The sequence below is a fragment of the Herpailurus yagouaroundi genome, unplaced genomic scaffold, assembly GCF_014898765.1.
Source record: "Herpailurus yagouaroundi ecotype Mexico unplaced genomic scaffold, PumYag 186, whole genome shotgun sequence".
NCBI lineage: Eukaryota > Metazoa > Chordata > Mammalia > Carnivora > Felidae > Herpailurus > Herpailurus yagouaroundi.
Genome location: NW_024412417.1, coordinates 31,755,672 through 31,782,377, shown reverse-complemented (window position 1 = coordinate 31,782,377; position 26,706 = coordinate 31,755,672). Strand labels below are relative to the sequence as shown.

The 26,706-nt window shown below is 50.7% G+C and overlaps 1 protein-coding gene across 3 annotated transcripts in view; it reads right to left on the bottom strand.

Annotated features, from left to right (window-relative positions):
• ZHX2 (zinc fingers and homeoboxes 2) overlaps nucleotides 1–26,263 on the bottom strand; it is a 164,095-nt gene extending 137,832 nt beyond the window's left edge. For 2 of the 3 annotated variants that reach the window (XM_040494347.1, XM_040494344.1), the window contains exon 1: nucleotides 25,787–26,263. The gene's annotated coding sequence lies outside the window, so the exon portion shown is untranslated. Of the gene's footprint in view, nucleotides 1–24,731; nucleotides 24,943–25,786 lie in introns of those variants that run through there. The other variant, XM_040494346.1, reaches the window with a different exon arrangement.
• Nucleotides 26,264–26,706: the final 443 nt, after the last annotated feature.

Here is a 26,706-nt window from a genome sequence, read left to right as displayed (position 1 = left end):
TCAAACACCTTGATTAACACCAGAGATGCTTGACTTGGGGCGTTTTCCTCATCTACTAGCTCAAAAGCCATTTTTGAAGAAATGAAGCGAATCTGCTTCACTTGGATCTCGGGGAGGCCATGCCGGATTCGTTCTTCCCTCTCACAGCCCTGGCCGAAGAGTCCAGGGAACCTGGAGATTTAAGGAAGCTAGGTCCACCACGAGCTGAATCCAGGGGTGAGGGGAGACCTGTAGTGAGGCACTGTCTGCCTTCTCCAGCACGTTGGTGGCAGGGAGGCGAGATGGCATTAGAATCAGGAAGCAAAATGATTCATTTGGCAAGAAGAGATCTGTCCAAATCACTTGCCTGTTGTAATTGTGGAGCACTCGGCTGCTCTAGGCTGAAACAGCAACCCCAGACTGCGTTCCTGAAGCATTCAGGAAATAGTGACAGCGAGTCATTTAAGGAATCCAGAAAAACAGCCTGCATTTATTAAACCCTTACTATTGGCCAAGCATTTTGCACAGTGCTGGGTTTACATGATCTTGTAAAATGCTTTATCTTTCTTAAGTTTACTTATTTATTTGGGAGAGAGAGAGCAACTGAGCAGAGGAGGGGCAGAGAGACAGGGAGAGAGAGAATCCCAAGCAGGCTCCATGCTGTCAGCGCAGAGCCCGACACAGGGCTCAATCTCAGGATACTGAGATCGTGACCTGAGCTGAATTCAAGAGTTGGGACGCTTAAGCAACTAAGCCACCGAGGCGCCCCTCATAAAACACCTTAAAACCATTTTTAGCAAAGAAATACGTGCTCATAACTAAGAAATGAAATACTACAGAGGCTTATAATGAAAACCACCGGCTTATGATAAAAGTTAACCCCCTCCAACATACTCCCCAGAGGCAACCTTTTCTAACTCTTTCTGTTTCTAGTTCTTTGGGCAGCCACTTCTCCAAGTATAGGATTTCCTCTAATCTGCAAAAATATTGTATTATGTAGACAGTGATTACCTCTCTTCACAGATGATGAAATGGTGGCACACTGTGGCCTCGGGTCACACGGCTGGAAAAGGGTGGAGTCATGATTCAAACTCAGGTCTGCCTCACTCTTGGTCCTGCTATTTTTTTTTTTTTTAAGGTTTGTTTATTTTTGAGAGAGAGAGAAAGAGACAGACAGACAGACAGAGCGCAAGTGGGGGAGGGGCAGAGAGAGAGAGGGAGACACAGAATCCAAAGCAGGTTCCAGGCTCTGAGCTGTCAGCACAGAGCCCGACGCGGGGCTGGAACTCACGAACCACGAGATCATGACCTGAGTCGAAGTTGGACACTTAACCTATTGAGCCACCCGGGCACCCCTTGGTCCTGCTCTTAAACTTCACACCCCACAGCCAGCCTGTCTGGAGCTTACCTAGTAAAGGATGTGGCTCAGGTCACATCAGGCACATGTGCCCCCGATGGCTTGTGAGGTTACCTGTGGTCTAAAATCACTTCCAGCGGACATAACTAAGTAACACCATGGCATCGTGCATAAATGAGCTGTCTTTGCCCCTGGGAGGTTTGTTTTCAGCTCTTTCTAGTTTCTTTGGGTTCTTCCTCCTCTAGCCACTTCAGCCGTCTCTGCCCTTTCTGCTGTGATACAACTGCTAATAGGACTTCAGAGGGCGGGTCTCTGAAGCCCTTATTTCCCTCTGGAAGCTTCCTCACGCTGAAAGGTGGTACAGAGGGCATTTGTCATCATCTCTGTTAGGATGTTGCAAAAAAAAAGACCAGTCCCTCCCAGATTCAGGTTTTATAAAGAAATGATTTTCCTTTATTTTGTAGCTGTAGCTAGTGCTTGAGAAAATGTGTGTGAGGTGCAAAATGTAACATTGACAAGATTTGTTAATAATATAGCTGCTGGGGGTGGGGGCGCATGGGTGGCTCAGTCGTTTGAACATCCAACTCTGGGTTTCCGCTCAGGTGATGAGCCCAGGGTTGTGGGATCAAGCCATCGGGCTCCACGCTCAGCGTGAAGATTCTCTTCTCTTTCTCTCTCTCTCCCTCTGCCTCTCTCCCCTGCTCACATGTGCGGCCTCTAAAATAAAATAATTAAAAAAAAAATAACATAGCTGCTGGTAAGGAGCTCCAACCCAGACTGGTCAGGTTCAAATCTTAGAAAGCGCCCTCACTAGCTTCCATATCCTGACAAGGGACTCTCCTTCCTACAACTGATTCTGCAGCTGCAAACCTGAAAGGGTGTGTTGAGGATTATGGATTATGAAGGATGAACCGTGTAGGTTAATACATGTGCTTTGAACTCTGCTGACCAAGGCCAGCGCGGTCATTTACTAGAAACCTGTTTTAGCACCCTGCAGTTTACATGAGGTGCCCACATACACTGTATGTGGTCCTCATATCTACAAGGAGTCAGGGCAGAAATGATTATTAGTCTCTTCAAAATATTTAAAGGTATAATTATTAGCCCCGTTTTACAGATGAGTAAGAAAACTGAAAAAAAAAAAAAAAAAAAGGCGATAGGATGGTTCAGAGTCCGAAGGAGTCACTAAGAACCCTTTTGAACTTTCCTGCTAACAAGGCTGGGTGACTTTGGACAAGTCACTGTACCTCTCTGAGCCTCACTCGTAAAATAAGAGGGCCTTATCTTTTTTTTTTTTTTTAAATTTTTTTTTTTAATGTTTATGTTTATTTTTGAGACAGAGAAAGACAGAGCATGAACGGGGGAGGGGCAGAGAGAGAGGGAGACACAGAATCGGAAACAGGCTCCAGGCTCTGAGCCATCAGCCCAGAGCCTGACGCGGGGTCGAACTCACAGACCGCGAGATCGTGACCTGAGCCGAAGTCGGACGCTCAACCGACTGAGCCACCCAGGCGCCCCAAGAGGGCCTTATCTTACAGAGAGGCAATAACACTGAAGTTCAGAGAAGGTATCCTGAGTCAGACTCTGGATTTCAATTAGCGGTCTTCCACTCATCACCTGGGTGACTTCGGGCAAATTACTTAATTTCCTGGTGCCTCCGTTTCCTCATCTGCAAAATGGGGCTAATAATAGACCCCACCCTAGAAGGTAGTTATAGGAATTGAATGAGTAAACCTGTGTTAACATCTTGGGAGGAGGCCGGGCACACAGAAGCCCAACATCAGTGATTAGTACGGAGCCTCACATGGCCCGCCCTAAGCCCTGTGTGTCGGTACCACGATCCCTATCTTGGCTGTGGGGTGCCCACTGGGCAGGATGCTGGCTGTGGTTACCAGGTTGGGTGGCCCCTGACAGGAGTGTTAATTTGCCATCTAAATTCAAAGGCCACCTGCAAGTGCCTAACATTTCAATCTGAATGGAAAACCCTATTCCTCTATTTCTACCTACAACACTGACGATGGTGTTTTGCTTTCCTTCCCATACAGCCTGGAAATCCCGAATAAATGTCAAAAAGGATTCATGGAGTCAACAAATATGCACGAGTATTAAAACTCTTAGGAGTGAACCATGTCCTACGTTACCAGAAGCTTAAAGGGATGAGACTTTCAATTTCATTACTCGATAAATATGCCCACTTAGGGCCCAGGTGAGATGGCTACAATTTGTAGCTAATAAGTTGGCTGGAAAGCGCCTGAGCCCGCCTAGGAGCCCGCGTTGCCTCACATTTTAGGGCCCAGCCACCGCGACAAAGTAGCAGTAGAAGCAATAATGGCTCCCGCTCACCAACCACACAGATCAGAGGGTCATAGGACAGCAAGGTCCCACCCCAACTTCGAGACCCAGAGAAAATGAATCTTTCTGTGCCTCACCTTTCCTATCCGTCAAATGGGACAAACGGGAATACCCCATAAATGCGGCTTAAGTGATTTAGAACAGTGGCCATAGCAGGTGCACAGTCAAGGTTAGTTGGTACTTATCATGTAAGACAGCCTCTCTCCGGTTCCAGGGGCCACCCCTCCGCTTGCTCTTTTGGGCCCTGCAGCTGTTGCTCACCCAGGGCTTCCCCATTTCCTGCTGGCTCTACTCATCCCTGCGCACCTACCTGTGAATGGTCCATTCACTAATTCCCGTTACTACTCCACGTTCTGTCGGGGGCCCTGACTCAGATGCCTGTATGTATACTGTGTCCTAGGCAGTTTTCATGAATTTCTCTAATGTTTCCAGCACTCTTGTGAGGGAAGCATTATTGTGCCCATTTCTAAGGACTAGAAAACTGAGGCTTGAAATCCAGTCCCAGTTTCACAACTGGGAAGCTGTTCAGCTAAGTTTGAAATTCAGGCCTAGCTTTCACACCCAGGCCTAGTTTAACGCCCAGTGAAAAGGAAACATGTATCCATGGCTTCCCCAAAGCTTACAGAGAAGATGTGATGACAAGCTTCTATGACAACTCCTCCGAGAGGAATAAGAATAGTGACCCTGACAACAGCCGAGGGCACCTGGATTGGAGTGTTAGTCAGAGATGGCTTCCTGGAGGAGGAGATGTTAACCCGACTCATAAACGATGGGGAGTTATTCTGGGAACAAAGAAGAAGGGCTACCACGTATAAATTTAGGTCCAGAGGGAGAAGAGAAAGTAGACGCTTTTTCAGGAGCTGCAAGCAGTTCAAAACTCCTGGAGCAGAGCGCTCCAGGGGGAGGGAATGACGAGAGGGGGCTGCATCTTGCCCAGGGAAATGCCACGAATGCTGGGCTGAGGACCTGGATCTTTTTCATACCAGTGTTTGCAGAAGTGAGGCTTACACAGATAGCGCTCTGGTCACCTGTCTGTGACCGCCAGCCCCTCCGAGACAGAATGTCTATTTCAAACCTTCAAACCCAGCCCGGAGCTCTGTATACAACAGGTGCCCCAAAAATGAGACTGACAACTGAAAAAAAAAATGATATTTGAGAAGCGCTCCTCTGGGTCTGAGCAGATGCCGCCCGTGCCCTACCGCGTGCCCCCTTCCGCGCACTTGAGCCTCATAGAATTCTAACTGCCAACACCTGTGTTTCCTTGCTTGGGGGCTCTCTCTGGTTTCTGGGCCCACTTTGCTTCCTGAGTGGGTACTGGTGAGTCCCATGCCTGCCACACCTCTTGGGTGGGCCATGCGGTCCCGTGAGCTGCGGCCCCAGGTGCCCACCGTGGTAACTTGCTGGAAAGTACTTCGTGTCCCCCCCCCCCCCACCTTCTCTTCCTAGGCTCCCTTCCTGGCTCCCTGCCAGAGCTTCCTATACTTCTCAAATAAACCACCTTCACTTAAATCTTTGTCTTGGGGTCTCCTTCTGAGGAGTCAAACGAAGACCGTCTGATTCTTGGTTTCATAGACTGAAAGGGCTTCGGGGGTAAAAGTCTTCGGGGGCAGGAGATGGATGGTCCACAGCAGGTTAATGGTGGGAGTGGCGGGCATCCTACGCGCTGGTTGAGGGCACCGAGTGGCTGCTGTGCACACAGAACCAACCCAGGGTCCTGTGTTCCAGTCTCAGCTCTGAACACAGTAGCATCTCCTGGAAGGAACACGGGCCTTCGAGGAAGGCAGATCTGGGTCTGAACCCAGACGGGGCCACGTTAGGCAGGTGGCTCCTATCGGAAGTTAGGTGGCCTCCCAGGACCTCAGCTGGCTCAGCTGCTGTGATGTCACCCAAGTGTCAAAACTAAGGAAAACACCTGACTAAGAGAAACGAGGCTCCTTTTCGTGTCTTTTTAGGAACTCCGTGTTCTCTGTTCTAGCTGCTTTCTGCACACCGCCAGTCTAGCAACGATCGCATCCTATGGGCAACCTCGCGTTTTACATATTTGCCTCCTAGGAGTCTGGAGGCACCTAGAAGACGGGGGTTCAGTTTTGCTCAGCTTGGCATCCCCAGCATGTAGCACCACCACACCTGGCACACAGCAAGCATTCGATGAATGTTTGTTGAGCGAACGAATGTTAATAGCGAAAGAACAAAGAACACCTACTAGTGATGATGGGTTGTCTGGAGTGTTTGCACGTTCGTGGGATCTCAGTGCCGAGTCCTACTGTGCGCCGGGCATCGTTCTCTGGACTTACAGGTGTGGTCAAGGCCGCCGTGCTCCTCCCTCATGTGGTGGCTTACCCGCCAGAGGGACAGAGCAAAATGTTTCTCGACCCAGGCTGCCCAGCAGACCAAGCCAGGAAGCTTTTAAGGAGTCTCTCCCAAGATTCTGGTGGAATCACCTGGGGTGGGGCCTGGCGTCGGGATTTTTTTAAAGCTTCTCAGGTGAATATAACGGGCCGCCAGGGCTGCGCACCAGCGGGATCAAGAGAGAAAAATAAGATCATGTCAGGGAGGGAAGAGGGTTGTGAAGGAAACAGAACAGGGCATGTGATTTGGCCCCAAGGTTGGCAGTGGAGGGGGAGGGAGGGAAGAGGGGGCAGTCTCCCCCCAGGAGACATTTGGCTGCATCTGGAGGCATTTTGGGGAAGGTGCTGCTGGCATCTGGTGGAGGAGGACCAGGGGTGCTCTCCACACCCCAAGGGGCACAACACAGCCCCCACGACAGACAACTGCCTGACCCCAAATGTCGGCAGTGCTGACGTAGAGAAACCCTGGTCTGGAGGGGCAGGGGCAGAGACCACTTCAGGGAAGGCTTCCCCGTGGAGGTGACTGGAGGTAGAGCTGGAAAGTGAGTTCTAGCACGAGTCTCTGGAGGAAGCGACGAGAGGCAAGGAATGCGAGGTGGGCCCGGAGCCACCATCACAGCCTCGAATAGAAAGACACCAGATGGCTAAACCACCAAGTCTGGCTCTGACCACCTACTAACCTAAGAGCCCTCGCACCTCTGCTCCTGGCATCATTTTGGGGTTGCTCGCTGGGGCGGGGGAAGGGAGAGGGAAATTCGGCTGCTTTTGCTTGGCTGCTTTCACTTTTAAGTCCCCACCCTCTTTCCAGGCTCCAAACCGAACCGGAAAGGGGGAAGGAGAGGGTGCTAATCCAGGCTGACCACTCAGAAGTCCCCAACACCACCTGCGGGCCTACCTCCTCCTGTTCTCCTGAGGCATCTCCCACCCCCAATCCCGGGTGTCCAAAAGCTCTAACTGCTGGGGGCGGGGGGGGGGGGAAGGAGCCTGCTTTGGAGACTTCCTGACAGCTTCCCCCAGCCCTGGGAGAAGTGATTTCCCAAGAGAAACAGGGATCCACAGAGCCATAAATAAACACGGCATTCCAGAGGAGGAGGGGTGGGAGGGCAGGTCTGGCCAGCTTTGTCCCCCTCGAGGAGATGGCTTTGTCCCCCTCGAGGAGATGGCCGGTTAACTTTTCCAGCCAGGCACTGGGACCTGAGAACCTGCCAGCCCTCTCTCCAGCCACCCCCACCCCCCACCAGCCGCCCCTTCTCGGTGCTTCCCTGTAAATCAGTTGCAGACCCACTGCCTTGGGAGTTTGGACTGTCAGCAGCTGCACGGAGCAGCCTGCTTGCTCAACACCACGTGGGTTTTCCAAGGAAACGTCATCATAGTTCCACGGGAAATTTCGGTGGAAAGTCGAGTTCTTTTGTACAAGGCTTCTAGAAAGGTCTGAGTCAACTGGCCGCTCGGAGGCAGCCAGGGTGGCAGCAGGCATCTGACAGCCGGCCCTACCTGCAGAAGTCCTGCCAACCTGGAGCGGGCAGAGACAACCGGCCCTGCACACTTCAGGGAAGAGAAGTGGCTCAGAGGCTGTAAGGTCACCCCTACTTTACGAGCAGGGAAACTGAGGCTGGAGAGGGAAAGAACGACCCTCTCAATGTCAGCAGGCAGCGGGTGGCTGAGCTGGGTGTCTCCAGGCCTCCTGATTCCCATCTGTGCATGGAATTTCTTTCAGGCCACGTACTTGTTCCAGAATCGTGGGGAAGTTCCACGAGGGCTCATCTGAACAGAAAGACAGTGACTGTCCAGAACTGGCAGTCACCTTCCTCCAAACGTGAATTGGGGGGGGGGGGCTGGGAGGACACTGCCAAACATTTCTGCTTCCTTACTTTCTAGATTCCTCTTCTGAAATTAAAACATTCCCCTTGTGTTTCCAGAGCCCCTGAATAGAAGCTCCGTGTCAAAATCCTGTTCATGAGGAAAGATGTCAAGTCCCAACTTATGAAACTCATTTCACAAAAAGGGGCATTATGGGAAATTTGCAGGAATATGTTTCCTTAAAAAATTATTTTATTAAAAACTACACTTTGCCCAATTTTGCCCAATATAACCTGAGAATTTTATTATAGGCACCCACAATGAAGTAGGTAATTAGGGAATAAATAGTCCCCTTCTGCAAACCTAGGATTCAGAATTTTCTCATGGGTTGTTATTTTAACCAACCCTACACAGTCTTTTCATTCATTAAAAGCCTTGATTCACAGAGTATCTACAGCTCAGAACTTACAAAACAATTAGTCTCAATGTGTATTTTCTGCGACTAAGGTTGTACACAATACCTATGTCCTGTCAAATAAAAGACTCACAAATTAAACTTTTCAGCTGTACTATGTTTTAGCTGTATGTATGTGTGTGTATGTGTGTGCGTGTGCACCTGTGTGTGGGTACGTGGCGTGTGTGTTCACCTGTGTGTGTATGTGTGTATAACCCATGTATGTGTATGTGTGTGCATGTGCACCTGTCTACACAAGATATAACTTCCAGTTGCAGGTTTTTGCTATGTTTTTACAAGTCTTGCAGGCAAGCCTCTCACATGGTTTTCACTGGGGGGGAAGCCTGTGTTCTTTGTTCTTTTATTCCTGTGGTTTAATATGATTTCCATCCTCTCTCCCTCCCACCCTGCCTCCCCGCCCTCCACTGCTCTCTCCTCCCTTGGGAAAAGACTTGGCACGAAGTGACCACTAGCTATCCTCATGACTAATGCAAGCATTTGCTGTTAACCTGCATTTAGGGTTGCCGATAGCACATGGTGCAAAGATGTTTCATTAGTTGCCAGAACAAATGACCCATGTGCCAAATCTCCAACAGCTTGTGTCCTGGATAAGGGTCACTGTGGGTTCACTAGTGCTGCCTGCCTCAGAAATTCCACAAATATTTACTGAGCAACTACTCTGCGCAAGGGGTGGCCACTAGAGCTTGGGGCTCCACTGTACTGTCCAGGACACGGTTCCTGCCCCTCTCGGAAGGGGTTGCAGGCCTGGCACACAGCTACCATGTGAACCCAGGATGGGAGAGGAGGGCGGGATGTGATGGAGCCACGATGAAAGAGATGTAATAGTGGCTGGGGTCCTCTGTCATCAAGGGCATCTGACTGCAAGACAGACGGACGCTTGCCCCACCAGATGAGCTACAGGAGTCAAAAGCGTTTTGTTTTTCTCGTAAGTAAATTCAAATGCCCGTCATTTGTGCAAAGCAAAGGCGGAGGGTTAGTGGGCAGGCAGAAGGACAGGACTCCTCCAAAATCTCAGAATGAGGGAGGCTTCCCACAGCCCCGGATCCAGCCCTGTCACCTGGATGGAAAACTTCTCACGGTCAGGAAGATGGGGCCCTGCAGGCCCCTCCTCGGATTACCAGGATCACGAAAGCCAAGTTCTCCTCACCGCGGAGATAACCGAGTCATGCCATTACTTTCGGAGACCCAAACTCCACAATTTAAACCCTGAGTGAAAAAATGTGATGTTCACCAAAACCAAAACTCTTTAATAGACATACTTCCCCAGACATATACCTCCCCCACCTCCACCCCCCCACCCTGAAAGTCTAAAATGATTAGTTTTTGTCAGAGAACTTGGCCATAAAATTCTAATACCGAAAAACAAGAAAACCACACACACACACACACACACACACACACACACGTGAAGCACAAACAAAAAGCACAGGGTTGGAGCCCAGGTTCCACTGCTAATCATCTGACATTGTACGTGTCCTTTACCTTCTCCATGATGGAGGGACTGCTTCCTCAATCACCCCCTCAAATTGGGGGGCTAGGCGGGAGATGAGGCTGGTCAGTGCTCCTGTCCTGGGCACCCGGAGTAAATGGAAAGGCATACTGTCGAAAGTATAAAGTGCCTAAGAGGGGTAGAACCCTGTATCCTTAACATTCCTGAATGGAAGTGCAGTAGAGGGAGGAACACGTCTTGAATCACTGGTAAAATCTGTTGCTCTGGAATGCGCTTTGAGACTGAAACATTTTAAATTTTTTTTTTAATGTTTTTATTTATTTTTGGGACAGAGAGAGACAGAGCATGAACGAGGGAGGTGCAGAGAGAGAGGGAGACACAGAATCGGAAACAGGCTCCAGGCTCTGAGCCATCAGCCCAGAGCCTGACGCGGGGCTCGAACTCACGGACCGCGAGATCACGACCTGGCTGAAGTCGGACGCTTAACCGACTGCGCCACCCAGGCGCCCCAGAGACTGAAACATTTTAAAGAAGCAGAAGGGCCTTGAGTATTTCACAACCTAGAGAGAGCCTTGGTTTCCTCTACTATAAAACCTCAGAGGGGTGGACTAGGTGATCTCAAATGTTGGCTTTATCACTGGCTGGCTGACCGTCTGAGACAGGAATTAGTGTGAAGTTGGTAACCAACAAACGCTGGGCTGTTCAATCACAGGATCAATTGGCTGAAGGGGGTCCTTGCTTTCCAAGCAGAGCCCAGGTGCCACAGGCCATGTTCTTGAAGCCAAAACTCAAATACATGATCATTCCAGGCAGGAATGCTCAAGGTCCTGAAGTTATCTTTCAAGGACATTTTTGAAAATCTAGAAAGTCCCACGGAGAAATAAATCAGATTGAAAGCACCTCAGTATTTCTAGTATTTACCAGTGTGTCTGATGCATAGTAGGTTCCTGAATATTTCCTGTATGAATAAACCAAATGTCCAGCATCCGGAATGCCTTGGAATAGACAGGCATGGCAGAATACCCCCAAAGCATTCAACTACTCACCTGAATAGCACTGCTACGCAATCCTAGGCCTTTCCTGCATCCCCCAACATACTCCCAAACCTCACGAATTGAGTGTTGGGTTGAGGATCAGCTAGATCTGCCTGTGAGGCTGGGCTCTGCCTCTTCCTAGCCATGTGACTTCTCTGAGCCTCAGTTTCCTCATCTGTTATATACAGATAATCAGGCCTCTCTCAGGAGGAAGTTAACAGTAAAGGACCTCCTAGGGGAGTTGGGTGGAGTACATAAATTTGCCCACATAGAGCTGAGAATCCGCCTGGCACATCGCACTCTCGAGGCAAATGCTGGCCATCAGAGTTACTCACTAGTGCTTGGCAGCAGCTGTGGGCTCATTAACGTTCATTTTCTTTACCTCGCGTTGGATGTTCAATGTAAATCCAAATTGCAATGGTATTCTACACAATATAAGAAAGGTAAAGATGTTGCAAAAAATTATTTTTAGTGTTTGGTGGCCTTTCTGAGCATTAGGACGGCTCCTCCACATCCCAATTGACAGAGACAACTGAGCGCTGTCCTTAGAGCCAAAGTGGCACTGGACTAAGTGTCTGGAAGCTGTGTTCAAGTCTGGGTTCTGCCACTGATCCTCTTTACTCCCTGATCCCCAGCCAGGCTTACAGGAACAATGACTTGCTGGAATAGCACGGCCAGTCCAGGACTTCACAGGTCAGACATATGTACTGCTCACCAAACACTCATATTCACATCCACTCTCCCCACCCCCTGGTTTCCCAGCATCCTAGAGTTAGGCAGGGGGAGGAGAGGTGATAGTTTTAGGGAGTGCGTATGTGACCATTTAATTTTCTTTTCCTCTGCTCCAGCAGCCTGAAAACCAATTGTTTCAAATGATGTGCCCACCAAGTCAAGGCTGCCTGGATCCCTAAATCCCAGCTTCGAAGAAAGCTACCTTGATGACCGGTTGCCTTTCAGCACACCTCCAAAGACTAAGAGATAGACCTTGCTTTGTTAAGCCACTAGGATACTGGGGCTTACTGGTCACTGCATCATAACTGACGACTCATGTACATTTATTCAGCGCCTATTCCAGAAGGCTCATGCACGTCTGTCACAGGATGGCCAGTTATTTTCAACCACACACTCAGTACACTGAAATCTCAGTGAGACCATCTTCCCATCACATAAGATGGTCCAGCAAGATTATGAAGATTTAGTAAATCTGGCCATCTCTCTCGTGACAGGTACTTTTTTTTCTTGCCTCCCCAGAGCAGGGAAAAATTGTTGACGAAACTGTGAGAGGACAAATACCTTGAGAATGAGAAACTGGCCAAGAAGCACCTGGTAAGGGAAAGGAAAAAGACGCTCCTGTTACTAATTCTACCTGTGCAGGCTTTCATAAGCAAAATCTTAAACTCTGGAAGGGAATACAGAACTAGTTTCCCTGGTATCCCATGTGCTAAGGCACTTAACACAGACTTTTTTTTTTTTAATAATCTCCACACCCAACGTGGAACTCAAAGACTCACGACCCTAAGATCAGAAGTCACATGCTCTTCCGACTGAGCCAGCCGGGTGCCCCAACAGACTCTTAATACTCTTTACCTAACACTCCAACATTGTCATGTGGCCACAGATCCCCTGGGGTCTGATGTCACTCAGACCTGGCTTTAAATCCCAGCTCGGCCATTTCCCGTATAACTCAGGCAAGCTAATTTCTTGAAACTTCAATTTTCTCACACATAAAATAGGTATAAAAACGTCTACCAAGTGGGGTTATTGGGAAAATGAAACAATTTAAAACAAGATTCAATGGTTGGTACGTAGCATTCAATCGGTTTGGTTTCCTTTCTCTCTAACAACTTTACAGTAGAGTTTGGTCTCAAGTTCAGACTTTGTAAAAAACATAAAAATAAAAGAAAGTTTAATATTGAAAGTAGTAGAAAGACCCTGCAACAACACCTGTGATAGTGCTGTAGGTGTCACGTGGGGCAAGTTGGAGGGAGGCAGTGGATCCAGGCTACACAGATAGGCCAGAGATCCAGAAGAGGCAGTAGGGCTGAGCCAGGGAGGCAGGGAGCTTGGCAGAGTTTGGCCAAAAGATCCTGAATCCGGGACAAAACCAGCCTGGGACGGAAGCTTCCTCCACTGCTTCCTGTTACAAAATGGTCCAGTTGACTGTCCTTCCAGGCAGTGTCAAGGACCTGCCACCAGGGGCAGCAGCGAGCAGCAACGCATCTGGCTGCCAACCTGTGTTGACCGAGAGCACAGGCTCCCAAACAGTAAAGGGTCCTTTACTCATCCTCAGTAACAATCCAATCACGTGAGAGATATTCATTTTGAACCTACTAAGTGGGCCAGCCTTGTGCTGGTGCTGGGAACATGGAGACAAATAGGAAAGTCTCCCTTGCGGTGAGGGTTGGGGGGGGGGGGGGTGGCTCACAGTTTTCCAGGGAAACAGATGTGCAAACAGACAAAAATCCATTTTTTTTCTGTTTTATCTGCTAAGATTTATAAGGGGTTATTTCTATGGCACACTAGCCTCTCGGAGGAGGGAGCAAGTATCTCTATAGCAGGAATGAGTAGGTCTTGCTAAGTTTGGGGGATGAGTCTTTCCAGGGAAAAGAATCTACGTGTGGAAAGGAATGAAAAGGAAAGGATGGCACACAAGGTTTAGGCATCAGTCTTGTCTGGCCGAAGTGTGGGGCATATGGCAGAGGGGGTGGGGGAACTAGTTATGGTAGAATAAGCCTGGTAGGCAGAGGTCAGCTCTCCAAGAGCCACCATGCTAGGGTCAGGAATTTGGACTTGATCCTATGGGTTAGAAGTTACTAAGTGGGAGTCCTCAGAATAGACAGGAAAGCACAATGGGAAAAAATCGATTTCGAATGCCTTTAGACTGGGCATATGCTTTCCACTTTGACCCATTCCCCACTGCTTTCTACTGCCCTATACTTCACCCCTTCACTCTTCTATACTACCTTCAAAGCCCCTGAAAGCATTTGGGTTTGTGACTCCTGGACAACCAGTGACATGGGGAGCTTTTCAGGAGGGTAAGGAAACACGATCAGATGTGGTATTTAAGAACTGCAAATTCCTATCATTTCTGTAACTGGCACATATCTTCTATATCCAGAAATCTTGAAGTTGATTCCACAAATCCCCTACCAGGATCAATCAGTGCACCCCTCCCAACCCTGAAAGACCCGCAGGCTGATCTGGTTATAAGTGGAGCCACACACAGGGCTCTTTCTCCCAGCTGGAGAAAACCAGGGGACTGTCAGCTCAGCAGAAAGGACCGGAAGCCACCCTTCCCTGCCTCACCTCGGCCCCAAGCACTATCCATCGGGTACTTTCTCACACCTGGGAGCACAGGAATCACACTATGGCTCTGGAGGTAACACAGCCAGACACAAGAGCGTCACTACAGCCCAGCCAGGAAATGCCAGAAACTCGAGTGGAGCCAGCGCTGGGCTCTGGGGACAGGACCCACCAGGGTCCGCCAGGACAGGCTCGGCAGGTCTGAGGAGAGCCTGGATGACCAGTTCCTGCTCTCGCTGGGTGATGGCCCCTTCTGTGGGGTAGGGGTGTGGCCCCTAGTCATCGATTCATGGCACTAGGATATCCCTCAAACCACCGTGACTCAGAGGCAGCCTCATAGCACATGAGGTCAGAGATATGTCGGGGATAACAAAACAATACAAGCCAGCATTTCTAGGGCACTGCCTAGGTGCCGGGTGCTGTGCTAAGTACTTTACAGGTGTTACCCCCTATAATTCACACAGCGGCCTCAGCAGCAGGGGTTCCAGGCCTGCAAGTCCAGCTAGGCCCACTGTGTAGACCAGCAAATGCACACGTTCCCCAGCTAGACTGAGACCACCTCCAGGGAAGAGGCTGTGGCTTGGTCATCTGTGTCCCTTCCCCTGCTCCCAATACTGAGCACAGTACCCTACACACAGTGGCAAGGCCAGGACAAGGGTGAGGCAGTGGCAAACTAGGCACCCAGGACCCAGAACTGAAGGAGGCACTCCCTCTCAAGCGCTGACCCTGCATTTGCAGGAGCCCGGGAGCGAGCACCACCTTGTATTTTGCACACTGGGTGCCTCGTTTGCCTCACCCAGTCCAGGCCCTGGGTGGTTCACTGGTCAGACCAGTGCGTGAATCCTGCCCGCTAGCCATGTGACCGAACTTCCCCACGCTGTGCTCAGTTTCCTCACCTGTAAAATGGGGCCGACGACAATGCCAAGGACCGGCAAAGACCCGGCAAAATCAGAACCCTCGTGCACTGCTGCTGGGAGTGTGCAACGGTGCTGCCACTTTGGAGAAGAGCTTGGTGTTTTCTCAAAAAGGAAAGCATAGAGTGACCATCCAGTCCAGCAGTTCCGCTCCCACGTATCCTCCCGAGAGAAATGAAAACACACCTCCACACAAACATTCCACACACGTGCTCACAGCAGCATTATAATGCTCCACATGTAGAAATCCAATTGTTGACAGGTGAATGGATAAACAAAATATGGGCTGGACTGTGTGCTCCACCCCCCCCCCCCAATTCATACATTGAAGCTCTATCCCCAGGACCCCAGAATGTGACTGTATTCAGAGATAGGGCCTTTATTTATTTATTTTTTAATGTTTATTTATTTATTTTTGAGAGAGAGGGAGAGAGAAAGCAGGGGAGGGGCAGAGAGAGAGAGAGAATCCCAAGCAGGCTCTGTGCCAGCAGCTCAGAGCCTGACGTGGGGCTCGAACCCACGAACTGTGAGATCATGACCTGAGCTGAAGTCAGACCCTTCACCGACTGAGCCACCCAAATGACCCTGGACATAGGGCCTTTAATGAAGTGATTAAGTTAAAACAAGTCATTAGTGTGGGCCCTAGAGCAATGTGCCTGGTGTCCTTTAAGAGGAAATCTGGACATACAGAGGGACACCAGGGATGTGTGTGCACAGAGAAAAGGCCATGTGAGGACAGAGTGAGAAGGCAACCATCTGCGAGCCAAGGAGAGAGGCCTCAGAAGAAATCCAATGTGCTGACACCTTGATCTTGAACGTCCAGCCTCCAGAACTGTGAGAAAATAAATGCCTGTTGTTTAAGCCACCCAGTCTGTGGCATTTTGTGATGGCAGCCCTCGCAGGCATAGCCACACAATGGAATACTATTTAGCCATAAAAACAATGAAGTACAGATGCATACTATAATACAGATGAGCCTCAAAAACATTATGTGAAGGGAAAGAAATTAAATAGGGAAGACCACAGATCACACGGTTTCTCCCATGTGGAGTGTCCAACAAGGGCAGGTCTATAGGACAGAAGGTAGCTCAGGTTGCTAAGGCTTGGGGAAGGGGGCTGGGAGGGGGCTGGGAAGTGACTGCTAATGGACACAGGATCTGTCTTTGAGATGACAGAAATGTCCTAAAACTAGATTGTTGTGATGGTTGCACAACTGTAAATACACTAGATATCAGTTAATTGTACATTTTATACCTGGGTGGATTCTAAGGTATGTACATTACACCATAAGCTATTTTAAAATAGGGGCTAACTCTAGGACCCAGGTACAGAGCTGCACAGGGCTTGGCACATACTGCCCCATATATTATAATTGGTACTTCTTAACATGCTCAAAGAAGTATCTGCTGCTCAGCTGAAAGTTGCCTGAAGTGCCTCAGATTCCTTTACTTTTAGGGGGACATCAGGGAAACTAACCTGGGCAGTCAACTGGTGATTCTGTATCCCTAAGTGACCTGTCCCTGCCCACAGAGTTCTCCCAATCAGTGGGTTACGGCTGCAGCATGCCTGATGTGGCTAGAACTGCTCCAGTCTTGGATTCCACAGACCTGTGCTGGAATCCTGGCCCTGACCTTCACACTATCTGCTCAGCAGGGCTGCTGTACAAACGACCTGGACGATGGTGTGAGGGTGTGAGGAACCTACATACAGTTGGCATTCGACACATTGGGGGAAAAAAAAACCAACTATGAACCAGAAAGCCCTTTGTCTGCCCGGGTGGCTCAGTTAAGCGTCTGACTCCTGATTTCGGCTCAGGTCATGATCTCGCGGTTTGTGAGATCGAGCCTCGTGTCGGGCTCTGTGTTGACATTGCAGAGCCTGCTTGGGATTCTCTCTGTCTGCTCTCTCTGCCCCTCCCCCACTCCCATGCATACACACTCTCTCAAAATAAATAAAAACCATTTTTTAAAAAGCCCTCTGTCAAGCCCTAACTGCACGTGCATCCTTGTGTTACCCTCGGCGCTGGCTGGTGGCTTGGCCGCTGGTTCTAATCAGTGATGGAGGATCCACAGGTGCACAGAGGGCAGGACAGGTGGCATGGGCCCATGCCTGGGGAGCACCAGTACGGAAGAAGACTGCCTGGCTCCCAGAAACCTCGGACAGAGGGCTTCCCACTCTGCTGTTCCTCGCCTGTTAAGTGGAAATAAAAGGGTTCTTGTATCTCTTGGGATTCTCATGAGCTAATCCACAACAAGGGCTCAGCATTGCTCCTATGATGTCAGTGTGACGATCAGTGCAGTTGCTAAAGGCCAAATGACTGAGGACTTCCTGAGGGCAGGGATGTCGTTTTCGTCCTCTGGCAGGTGTTCGTTGACTGGACAGAGGAAAAGAGGCTAGGTTAGGGAAGGCTCGAGGAAACCGAAGAGCCTCAAGCTATAGAAGAGGAAAGTAATACTCTGCCATATAATCGTGTCATCTTGGGCAAATCCCTTACCTCTTTGGGCCTCAGTTTCCCTAAGATGGACTAAGTGCTCCCTGAAGTTTCTTCCAACTGGAACATTCCTTGATCCCACTAATGCACCATGTTGCTATTAGACTCATCCCCCGGTCCCCACTATCTTCCTCCAGGGACCCCAGAGGACATTAGAGTTTGTACCAGAAGACCCATAAATCCCATTTCTGAAAGTGCTGACGTCAGGCCGTGTTCAATTTCACGCTGCTGAATACAGCCCTCCATCTTTGGAATGTCTACCATTAACCCATGGAGTGATCCAAACCGTGTCTACTCTGTGGCTCTGTGAGCCCAAAAGCCCCTGTTCCTGGGAACACTGTGAAATCTTCCACTCTCCTGAACTGCGCGGCTCTGGCAGAAGTTCACCGCATTCTCCTAATTAATTCTGTAACACAAAGTTCCCGGGAAGAAAGTACAGGGTAATGAGCCCTCGGCGCTCTGTTAGGGGAGGTTAGGCGAGGGTCTGTGCTTCTTCTCTGCTCCTGCCTGGAGCCACTGCCATCCCTTCCTCTAAATTTCTTGACCTGAGGGCAGTCTTCCCAGCTTCCAGCTGTCGGTCCATATCTCTCCATTTCCCACCGCCCTCCTCCAAAAGCAAGGACACACCCCATCTCTGCCCGCACTGGCATCCTGGCCTCTCTCTGCCCCTTCTGGGTCACTAGCCCCCATAAACAACTTGACTATGACATCCAACTCTGACCAGACTGTGTGCAAATATCTTAAAGGAGCTGTTTCCAAAAAGGCGAGGGTGCAGTGCAAAGGAAAATAATTTCTAAATGTCCTCCTCCACAGGCCAGGGAAATTCCGCGAGGGCTCTGGGTATACCCGGGGCGGGGGGGGGGGGGGCGGGCGGGCTGAGATGGCTTTGTCCTTACAGCAATTCAGCTCAGTCTTGTATTTAAGAACAGCGGGAAAGTAATATCTGCTGAAAGGAGTTTTCTGTGCGCTATTTAACTAAATGGCTCTGCAGCTGGAGAGAGCCATAGGCAGACGTGTTATGATTCAAGGGCTCCCAATTACAATGATCCTCTTTTATTGTATAAAAACAGCAACACAGCCATCTCCTCTCCCAACGCCTGCTCCCTCCATCTCCTTCCCCTATTGGCTGGCAAGGCTGTTCAGCATCCTGAAAGTAGCACCCGGATTCTCATCAGTCCCGGGAGCGCAGCCTGCAGCCCGCTGGGATTCCTCCTCCCTACAGCCAAGGAGAGGGCAGAAAGGGGGCAGGGCCCCCGGGGAATGTTCTGTCATAGACACTGCTGGAGGCTTTAGAGTTGTCTTTTTTGGGGTGGGGCAGTTGGATCACAAGCATGGATTTGGAATTCTCTTCTGTTTTGACTAAACTTACACACACGCATCCTCACGCATGCATGAACGCCCACACCCCTACACCCCTTTAGCAGAAAAGCAATCAGAGCGTCTAGAAGCACATTCTAAAACTGTCCCTTCTCCCCATACTTCCTCCTAGGCTGGGGTGGGGCACCTCCACAAGATTTCAGAAAGACCTGGTGATGACTAACAGCATCAGCCTTGGGGGGCACGTGGGTGGCTCAGTCGGTTAGGCGTCCTGCTCTTGACTTCGGCTCGGGTCCTGATCTCACGGTTCGTGGGTTCAAGCCCCACATCCAGCTTGGCACTGGCAGTGTGGAGCCTGCTTGGGATTCTCTCTCTCTCTCTCTCTCTCTCTGTCTCTCTCTCTCTGTCTCTCTCTCTCTGTCTCTCTCTGCCCCTCCCCGGCTTGTGTGCTCGGTCTCTCTCTTTCTCAAAATAATTAAAAAAAAAACTACTTTAAAAAAAAAGGACATCAGCTTTGGGATCAGACTGGTCTGAATTTGAATCCTGACTTGGCTACTTTCTCTCTGTGACCTTCGGCAAGTACCTAACCTTTCTGAGCTTTGGTTTCCTGTCTTTAAAACTGGGCTACGACCCTGCTCTCAAAGTACTACTCATGGTCAGACTGAATGACATAGTGAGAGTATTTAGCAGAGGGCCCGGTACACAGCAGGTGCTCAATCTGGGTGACGCATCGCTGTTATTAAGGCAGCAACACTGTGTGTCTGTGGTGTTCTGGGGGTATAGGGAACTTCGTATTCGTTCAGCCTCACCAGTCAGAGGGGACAAAGCGGGAGGGGGATCAAGACAGCTGGGGGTGGGGCATGGACCTCAGCCCCACCGAGGAGTGTTTTTCTGGAGTCTTTCTGCAACACTGACTTAAACCATAATGTTTGCACAGCCAGGGCATGCACGCATGCTGCCTCAATTTAGACTTCTGGTCCTTCCTTGGTTTTCTGCAGATGTTTCGGAGTCTAGAAGCTGCAGCTGCAGGCATCCAACCGGGCCAAGGAGAACCCGGAGCCCAGAAACTCTTGCTCACGTCTTCCCTCTTCCTTTCTCAACAGCAGACTCCTCTCTCCCAAAGTCTGTTCAGGGCCCCCAACAGGGAGGATTCTCTCCCAAAGAAGGAGCTAACTCAATCTGGACACTCTCTGAGGCCCCAGGGATCCATGAGTCCACTGCCCACACTGAATTGGACAGCAAATGATTCCCAAGATTTTGCTGGTTTCCCCCTGCGGGATAAACCAAGCATGGCTTGAAACCCAAAAGTAAACCCATCATACGCTTCTCACTTTTCTATCCCAAACCAAGCCTGTGCACCCCCAAAACATACCACAAATCTCTTACACCAAAGTCAACGCCGGGGGCACGCTCCTTACAAATACTGATTCCCCATGGATCAACAGTACAAGTATTTCATTCACTGCAGATTCTATGTGGCAACTCTATCGCAGCGAAACACCCTGTAATAAGATTTAATGTCCACTAAGTGTTTCTAGTACTAGAGGTGTGGAGGCAGGCAGAGGGGAGGAAGAAAGTGTGTGCACTGTGGCTTTTTACTGAAAATCGTTCACTAGGGTGGTAAACAAGAGGGGTAAGCAAGAAAATCAGTTCTGGCTCTGGCCTCTTTGATTCCATTTTAAAGTTTGGGTGGAAACTGATACACTGTTGTCACGATTGTTTTTCTCCGTGGGGGGGTCTGCTATACACCCACACCCACACCCACACACACTCACACTCACACCACCCCCAATCGGCCCCTCTTAAAAGTAAGACTATAAGTATAGGAACAGGAAACACATTGTGGGTGATTCTTAAAATCACAACCTGTTGGATGCCGGGAGGGGGCCTTAGAGAAGGGTGGGGGAGGGGAACCAGGAGGGACTCCCCCCGCCCCCCCCCCCCCGCGAGTTAAAAACGAAACTACCTTGTCACTACTAAAAACAATGTCTACTTTATCGTCTACCACGGGGCCATGTGAGTAGTCAGGCATCCTTTCAGAACCGCGCTGTCTGGATTTGACTATGACACAGCACATTATCCTACCTGAACACTGCACCGGGGTCTCACGGCGATTTTCTGGGAAGGCTTTCCATTTCAGTGGTTACTCGGACCTGCCACTAACCAGTGCGTATGCGTGAGGGGGAGGGGGGGAATGCAATAAGACGGGGGCAGTCTGGGTCTTGGAATCAATGATAAAATCCATGTATGTTAATCGCTTGGCATCTCAAGGATACAATAAAGTCACATGCCAGAGGTTGTGGCAGTGACAGTGATGATGCTGGTGGTGATGATGGTGACAGCAGGTGATATTTGCTGAACACAGTGTTAGGCGCTGTGCTCAGCTCTTTTACAAATTTCTTCCAAAGCTTCACAACAACTCATCAGGCAGCTATTAGAACGATCTCTATTTTCGAGATGAGGAAATTGAGGTTTAGAGAGTAGCTAATAAATTGAGCAGAGAATCAGTCCTTGCTGGAGGAATCCAGAGTGGGGAACCTAACAGAAGGGCCTCTGAGGCCTCCTGATACCATCCTGTCCATTTAAAGCAAAGGTGAACGGTCATGACCAAAGTTATTCTGATGCAGGTAATACCTAGCAGTCTGAGGATCAGGACAAAGGCCAACTGTAGTGTCTGGGGAGTAATGGTACCTACCTCCACAGCTTTCAGTAACTGAGCTATGAAAAGGGAGAGCTACTTACGTCCTCGTAACAGCTGACTAGCATTGGGTTAATTTGGGATTCCTATTGGCAGGATCTAAAAGGAAAGCTCCCCATCATCCCTCACTTTCTTACTGCACTCGGTCTTCTTTTTGCCCTAAGGCAAAACTGGTCCCCTGGTCTGAAACTTTTTATTTCAAACCAGAACCGAGCTGATTTGTCTGCACAAGGCACACTGCTGTCAGTCTTACCTTCCTAAATGCTTGACACGCGTCCTCGGAAACCTGCCATAGCTCCCCAGTACCTATGGATTACCAGCCACCCTCCTCCACGTCCACCCTCAAGTCTGCAATCATCTCTTTGCACAACTGTCCCTCCATCCCCCTCTCCACCTCCTCAGAATATGCTCGGCTTCCAGGACACAGCTTTACCTTCACCAGAAATACCTTTCTTCCTCTTCTCCTCTTAGGCCACACACACTTTATCTGCCAACTCAACAACCATCCCACCATTCACCCCAGTTTGTTCACGGCAGCAATGTGCCTACCTTAAAAATGCAGGGCTGCCCTCCCTGGTACGTGTGGGTGGCCAGGCAGTGCAGTTCTGGTTGATGAACCAAGGACAGAAGTCCCTGAGAGGGGCATCTCTTCCCAATGTAACAGTAAAGCCCTAGTAGGCACATGTTCAATGCCTCGTTCATCCTGCTTTCTCTTTCCTGGGATGGAGATGTGAAGCCCGGACACGCGGCAGCCACCTTTCCACCTCAAGAACACACACCTGGGATCGGAGGCCTATAGCTAAGAATGGTGTAGTGGAAAGACAGAGCCTGGGTCCCCAGTGGTACAGCCCAGGCATCGTCCCACTCACCCCTCTTGTCTGACATGAGTAAGCCCCCATCTGGCTACGTCACCAGTGGTCAGGATTGCTGCTGCTAACAGCTGAATGCAATCATATCTGACACACCTCCAGACATTGTTCCTTCTCATTCCATGGGTCAGTTCAGATGCCACCCCCTTTAGGAAAACCTCCACGATTCCCTCAGAGCACAATAATTACACCCTTCGTTGTGCTTCCGCAGTACTTTTCTCAATTACAGCACTTAGTTAATCCTGCTTGATTGGGCCTGCCGGTCTGCTCAGATTCCTCGGGGGTAGGGGGTCTGGACCCCGCCAGCACCTCCACAGTGCCTGGAGCAGAGTTTTGCATTGAGGTTGGGGGGCTTTCTGTCGCCAGTCTCTCCATAATGTCTAGCGCAGCGCACTGGAGTGAGCTGTTCTGGGGTCAAAGTGTGCGTGTTCTGGGGTCTGGTGCTCTTACTGTTTGGTCTTGGGCAACCTCTGTGCTCTCTGTGCCTCTGCTTCCTCATCCATAAAAAGGAGAGACTGACAGTACTTACCCCCCAGGGATGTCACGAAGACAAAATAATCACGAGCACTTATAAGGGTTCTTGGCATATAAAAGTGTTTAATGACTGCACTCTTATTAGGATGATGACTATCACAGCTGCTGAATGAACAAATAAATCAACACGTAGCTGCTAAATAAGTGAATGAAGGAATAAAACCCAGGAAAATTCTGGAGTTCAGACCCCAGGGCAGTGTCACTGTTCCTTCTTTTTCATAACTACACCTGTCCCTTTACTTTTCCCTTCTAATGAGGACTCGTTCTAATGAGAACTGCTGTAACAGGAGCGTTTAAGGCTAAGAAATAGGGCCCGGCTCGGAACACTGACTTCACTTTCTGCTCTGCAGCTCTGGGCAAATTCCTTCACCTCTTTGAGCCTCAGTTTCCTCAACTGTAACCTGAGGATAATAATTGCACTTATCTCACAGGGTCATGCTAAGAACTAAATGATAAAGCACACAAAAAACTAACCATTGTGCCTGGCATATGAAAACAGTAAACATTAGCAATCATTATCAAATATTGTCATTATTCTTTTTGCCAAACACCAGGCATCCCACTCAATCCCACAGCCCTGATGGAGGTGAGACCCTTGGTGTGGGGATCACCTTTCCGCATGTCAAGATATGCTGCATTTACATCAGGAGAATACCCTTCTGGAGTGCCCACAAACACTGTCATTTTGATCTTTTCCTTTAAATGGGCATTGGTTAATACATCTGATGTCCCCTAAATCATTGACCTCTGAATTGCCCCTTAAGAGCTGTTAACTTCAGCTGGATCCTAGTTGACATCAAACCTGGCCAGAAGGTACATGCACACAAGAACGATCAAAGAGCACAGCGTTTCCACACCAACGAGATTCCCACAGATCACAGGTCCCTGTTCCTGTCGGTGACACATTTCAGTCTTACTTGTAGATTCCCCACCCCCCGGGCAGTAAAAGAAGATGTGTATATGGCTTAATATAATTTTCCCTTTAAACTTGAATCAACCCTTTATGTTAGTTCCATTGAAGCACTTGAGGGTTCCATTAATCTATTTTTACTTTTAAACACGCCATTTTACAAGATATTTATTCCACTTGGTTGTCATCCAAATGCTTTTTGACATTACTGCCCTGGGACTGAACTGCTTAAACTCAGGGCCCTCATAAATAGAAAATCACCTTTTGACTGAAATCTTGAAGAGCCCTCAGAACCTCACCCCCTTCACTTCAACAGGCATTAATTTCTGCTCTACATAAAGGAGTGTGAGTGTATTGCAAGTCTGAGAGTGTGTGCCTGTGCGTGTGTGTGTGTGTGTGTGTGTGTGTGTGTGTGTGTGTGATGTTTTAAGAGGGTAAGTGTAGGTCTGAACTACCCAGGGGATGAAGAGGGGGACTTCCTGCCCCTCCAAAACCTGCCCATCGGGGCCTGCCTCAGACCTGGTGAGCTGCTAACTTGGGAGATAAGGAGATCATCAGAGATCAGGTGGGGGAAGAACTCTAGGGCCTGACAAGACTCAGGGGACCCCGGGGCCCCGCCGGGCAATACCTCTTCCAAAGGGGACGGGTCCAGGGAAAGTCGCCATTCCCCCACCTTCCCCCTCCCCACCTCCGGACAAACAAAAGGCCATCCCCAAACAGCTGAAGGCAGGCAGAGACCCCACTGGCTTTGAAGCCGATCAATCAGGTGGAAGCCCGAGCAAATCACAACTTGGCTTCCCCAAGTTTTCTCTCCAGCCTAACGAGCCACCCTCCTCCTCCTCCGCCTCCGAGCTCTCCGCACAGCTACGGGGGCCAAGGGGACCGTCCTGTGATGCTCACTGGTTTCCAACTTTCCGCTGCTCTCCGTCTCCGCAGCCTCCTGCAGAGCGGCCGGGGGAAAGGGCAAGTTTGCAAAGGCGAGGATACCAAGTCCCCGGGAAGCCACAAAGACGCCGCAACACCAACAAAGATGAACCTCTCGTGGGGCGGACGCCACAGCGCCAGCTGCCGCTCCGGGGGCGAGCGTGGGCTCGGCTGGCAGAGGCGGCCGCGGGCGTGGGCCGGCCGGCGGCGGACAGCGAGGGGGGGGGATCCACCCCCGGACCCCCCCCCCCAACACACACACGCGGGCACCCCGCCACCTGAGCCGGGCGTGGGGCCCGCGCCGCGCTCCGGCCCTGGCCCCCGGCAGGTAGCTCCGGCGGCCGCCCGCAGCCACCGGCGGCGACGAGAGCAGAGGCAGCCTCAGCCCACGGCGTCATGCTTCCTGCCACCACAGTACGGCGAATCGTCACCAGGAGAGGGGAGAAGAGGGGAGCGCGGGGGAGGGAGGGCAGCTCGCACACGCAGACCCCCCCCCTCCGCCAAACCCGCCGGGCCGGGGCCACGTCCCGCCGGAGTCCCCGCGGGACCTGCCCCGTTTGCACAAAGCGCCGCAGCTGGGCCACGGAGGGGAGGGCGCCGGCCACGAAATAAATAAATAAAAACAGAGTCGGGTCTACGTAACGCCCTGTCGAAAGCGGACGCCATATTTTTTTGTGGCTTATGTCGACATAGGGAAACGTAGACATGTTTTTCCTCCTCCTCCTCCTCCTCGGTCTGGCTCCCATTTATCCAAACTTGTAATCAAAACTCTTAAAAAAAAAATCTCCCCCCACCTCCGGATCCTCTTCTTTCCTCCCACCCGCCGAAAGGGCCCGCACCCCCCCCCCCCTCCGCACCCCCTCTTCCAATCACAAACCCGGCCAAGTCCCATTAACAACACATTTTCGGGAGCCGCGGCAGCGGCGGCGGCGGTGGGAAAGTTGGGCTGGAGTGGCCGGCGCCCGGCGTGCGGGGCTCGGGGCTGGCGGCGCCGGGCGGGGGGTGCCGGGCGCCGAGGCGAAGTTTCTTACCTGCGCCGGGGCTGGGGACGCGGGGACCCGGGCTGGGAGCGCGGAGACGCGGCACGGGCGTTCCAAAATGGAACTCTGCTGGCTCCCCCCACCCACTCCCCACTCCCCACCGGGCGCCGGGCTCGGGCTCCGTGGGAAAGAGGGGCACGGCCAGCCTGCCAGACAGACGGACAGGAAAAGCCCCCGTAGGGGCAACAGGGCCCAAAATTTAAAAAACAAAAAAAAAAAAAAAAAAAAAAAAGAAGGAAAAAAAAGGGGAAAAAAAAATGTCTCGATCAGTGGGGAATCTACGCCAAAACCCACATGATCTGTAACGTCAGCATGCGTATTTGCATACGATACCACCACCCGAGCTGCCACCCGGGCTCGGGTTCCGCAGAAAGTTACAAAGTGAAATTCAGCCCCCTCCGGAGACGCCGGCGAAATGTCATTTTCAGGCGGGAGCTGGGGGGGAGGTTAGCCCTAAAGGCGCTGGTTACTAGCCGAGGTTGGGGGGGGGGGGTGGGCAGTAAATTAACTTAAAAGTCTGAGCCCAGTAACGGACTCGGTGGAATTTCTGCGAGGGGAGGAGGGGGAGGCGCGAGCGAGATCATTGAATATTAAGCACGACCCGGCCCGGCGGCCGCGGCCAAACCCTCCTGGTGCAATACCCATTTTCTTTATGAAAAGTTCAAGGTGTCACTGATGAGCTCAACAAACTGTTGATCCTGACCACGTGGAGTGGCAGACGGAGGGACCGCGGGGCGCGGCTGCTGGCCCTGAGCGGGTGGCACCCCAGATCCCCGCGTCCCTCTCGCAGCACGAGGGGTCGTGCTCGGGTGGGGCCGCCACGCGCCCAGGGCGCTGCCTGCGCTTTCTCCCTTCTCCCGGCTCAGGGAAATAATAACTAAAAAAAAAAAAAATTTTTTTTTTTTTTAAAG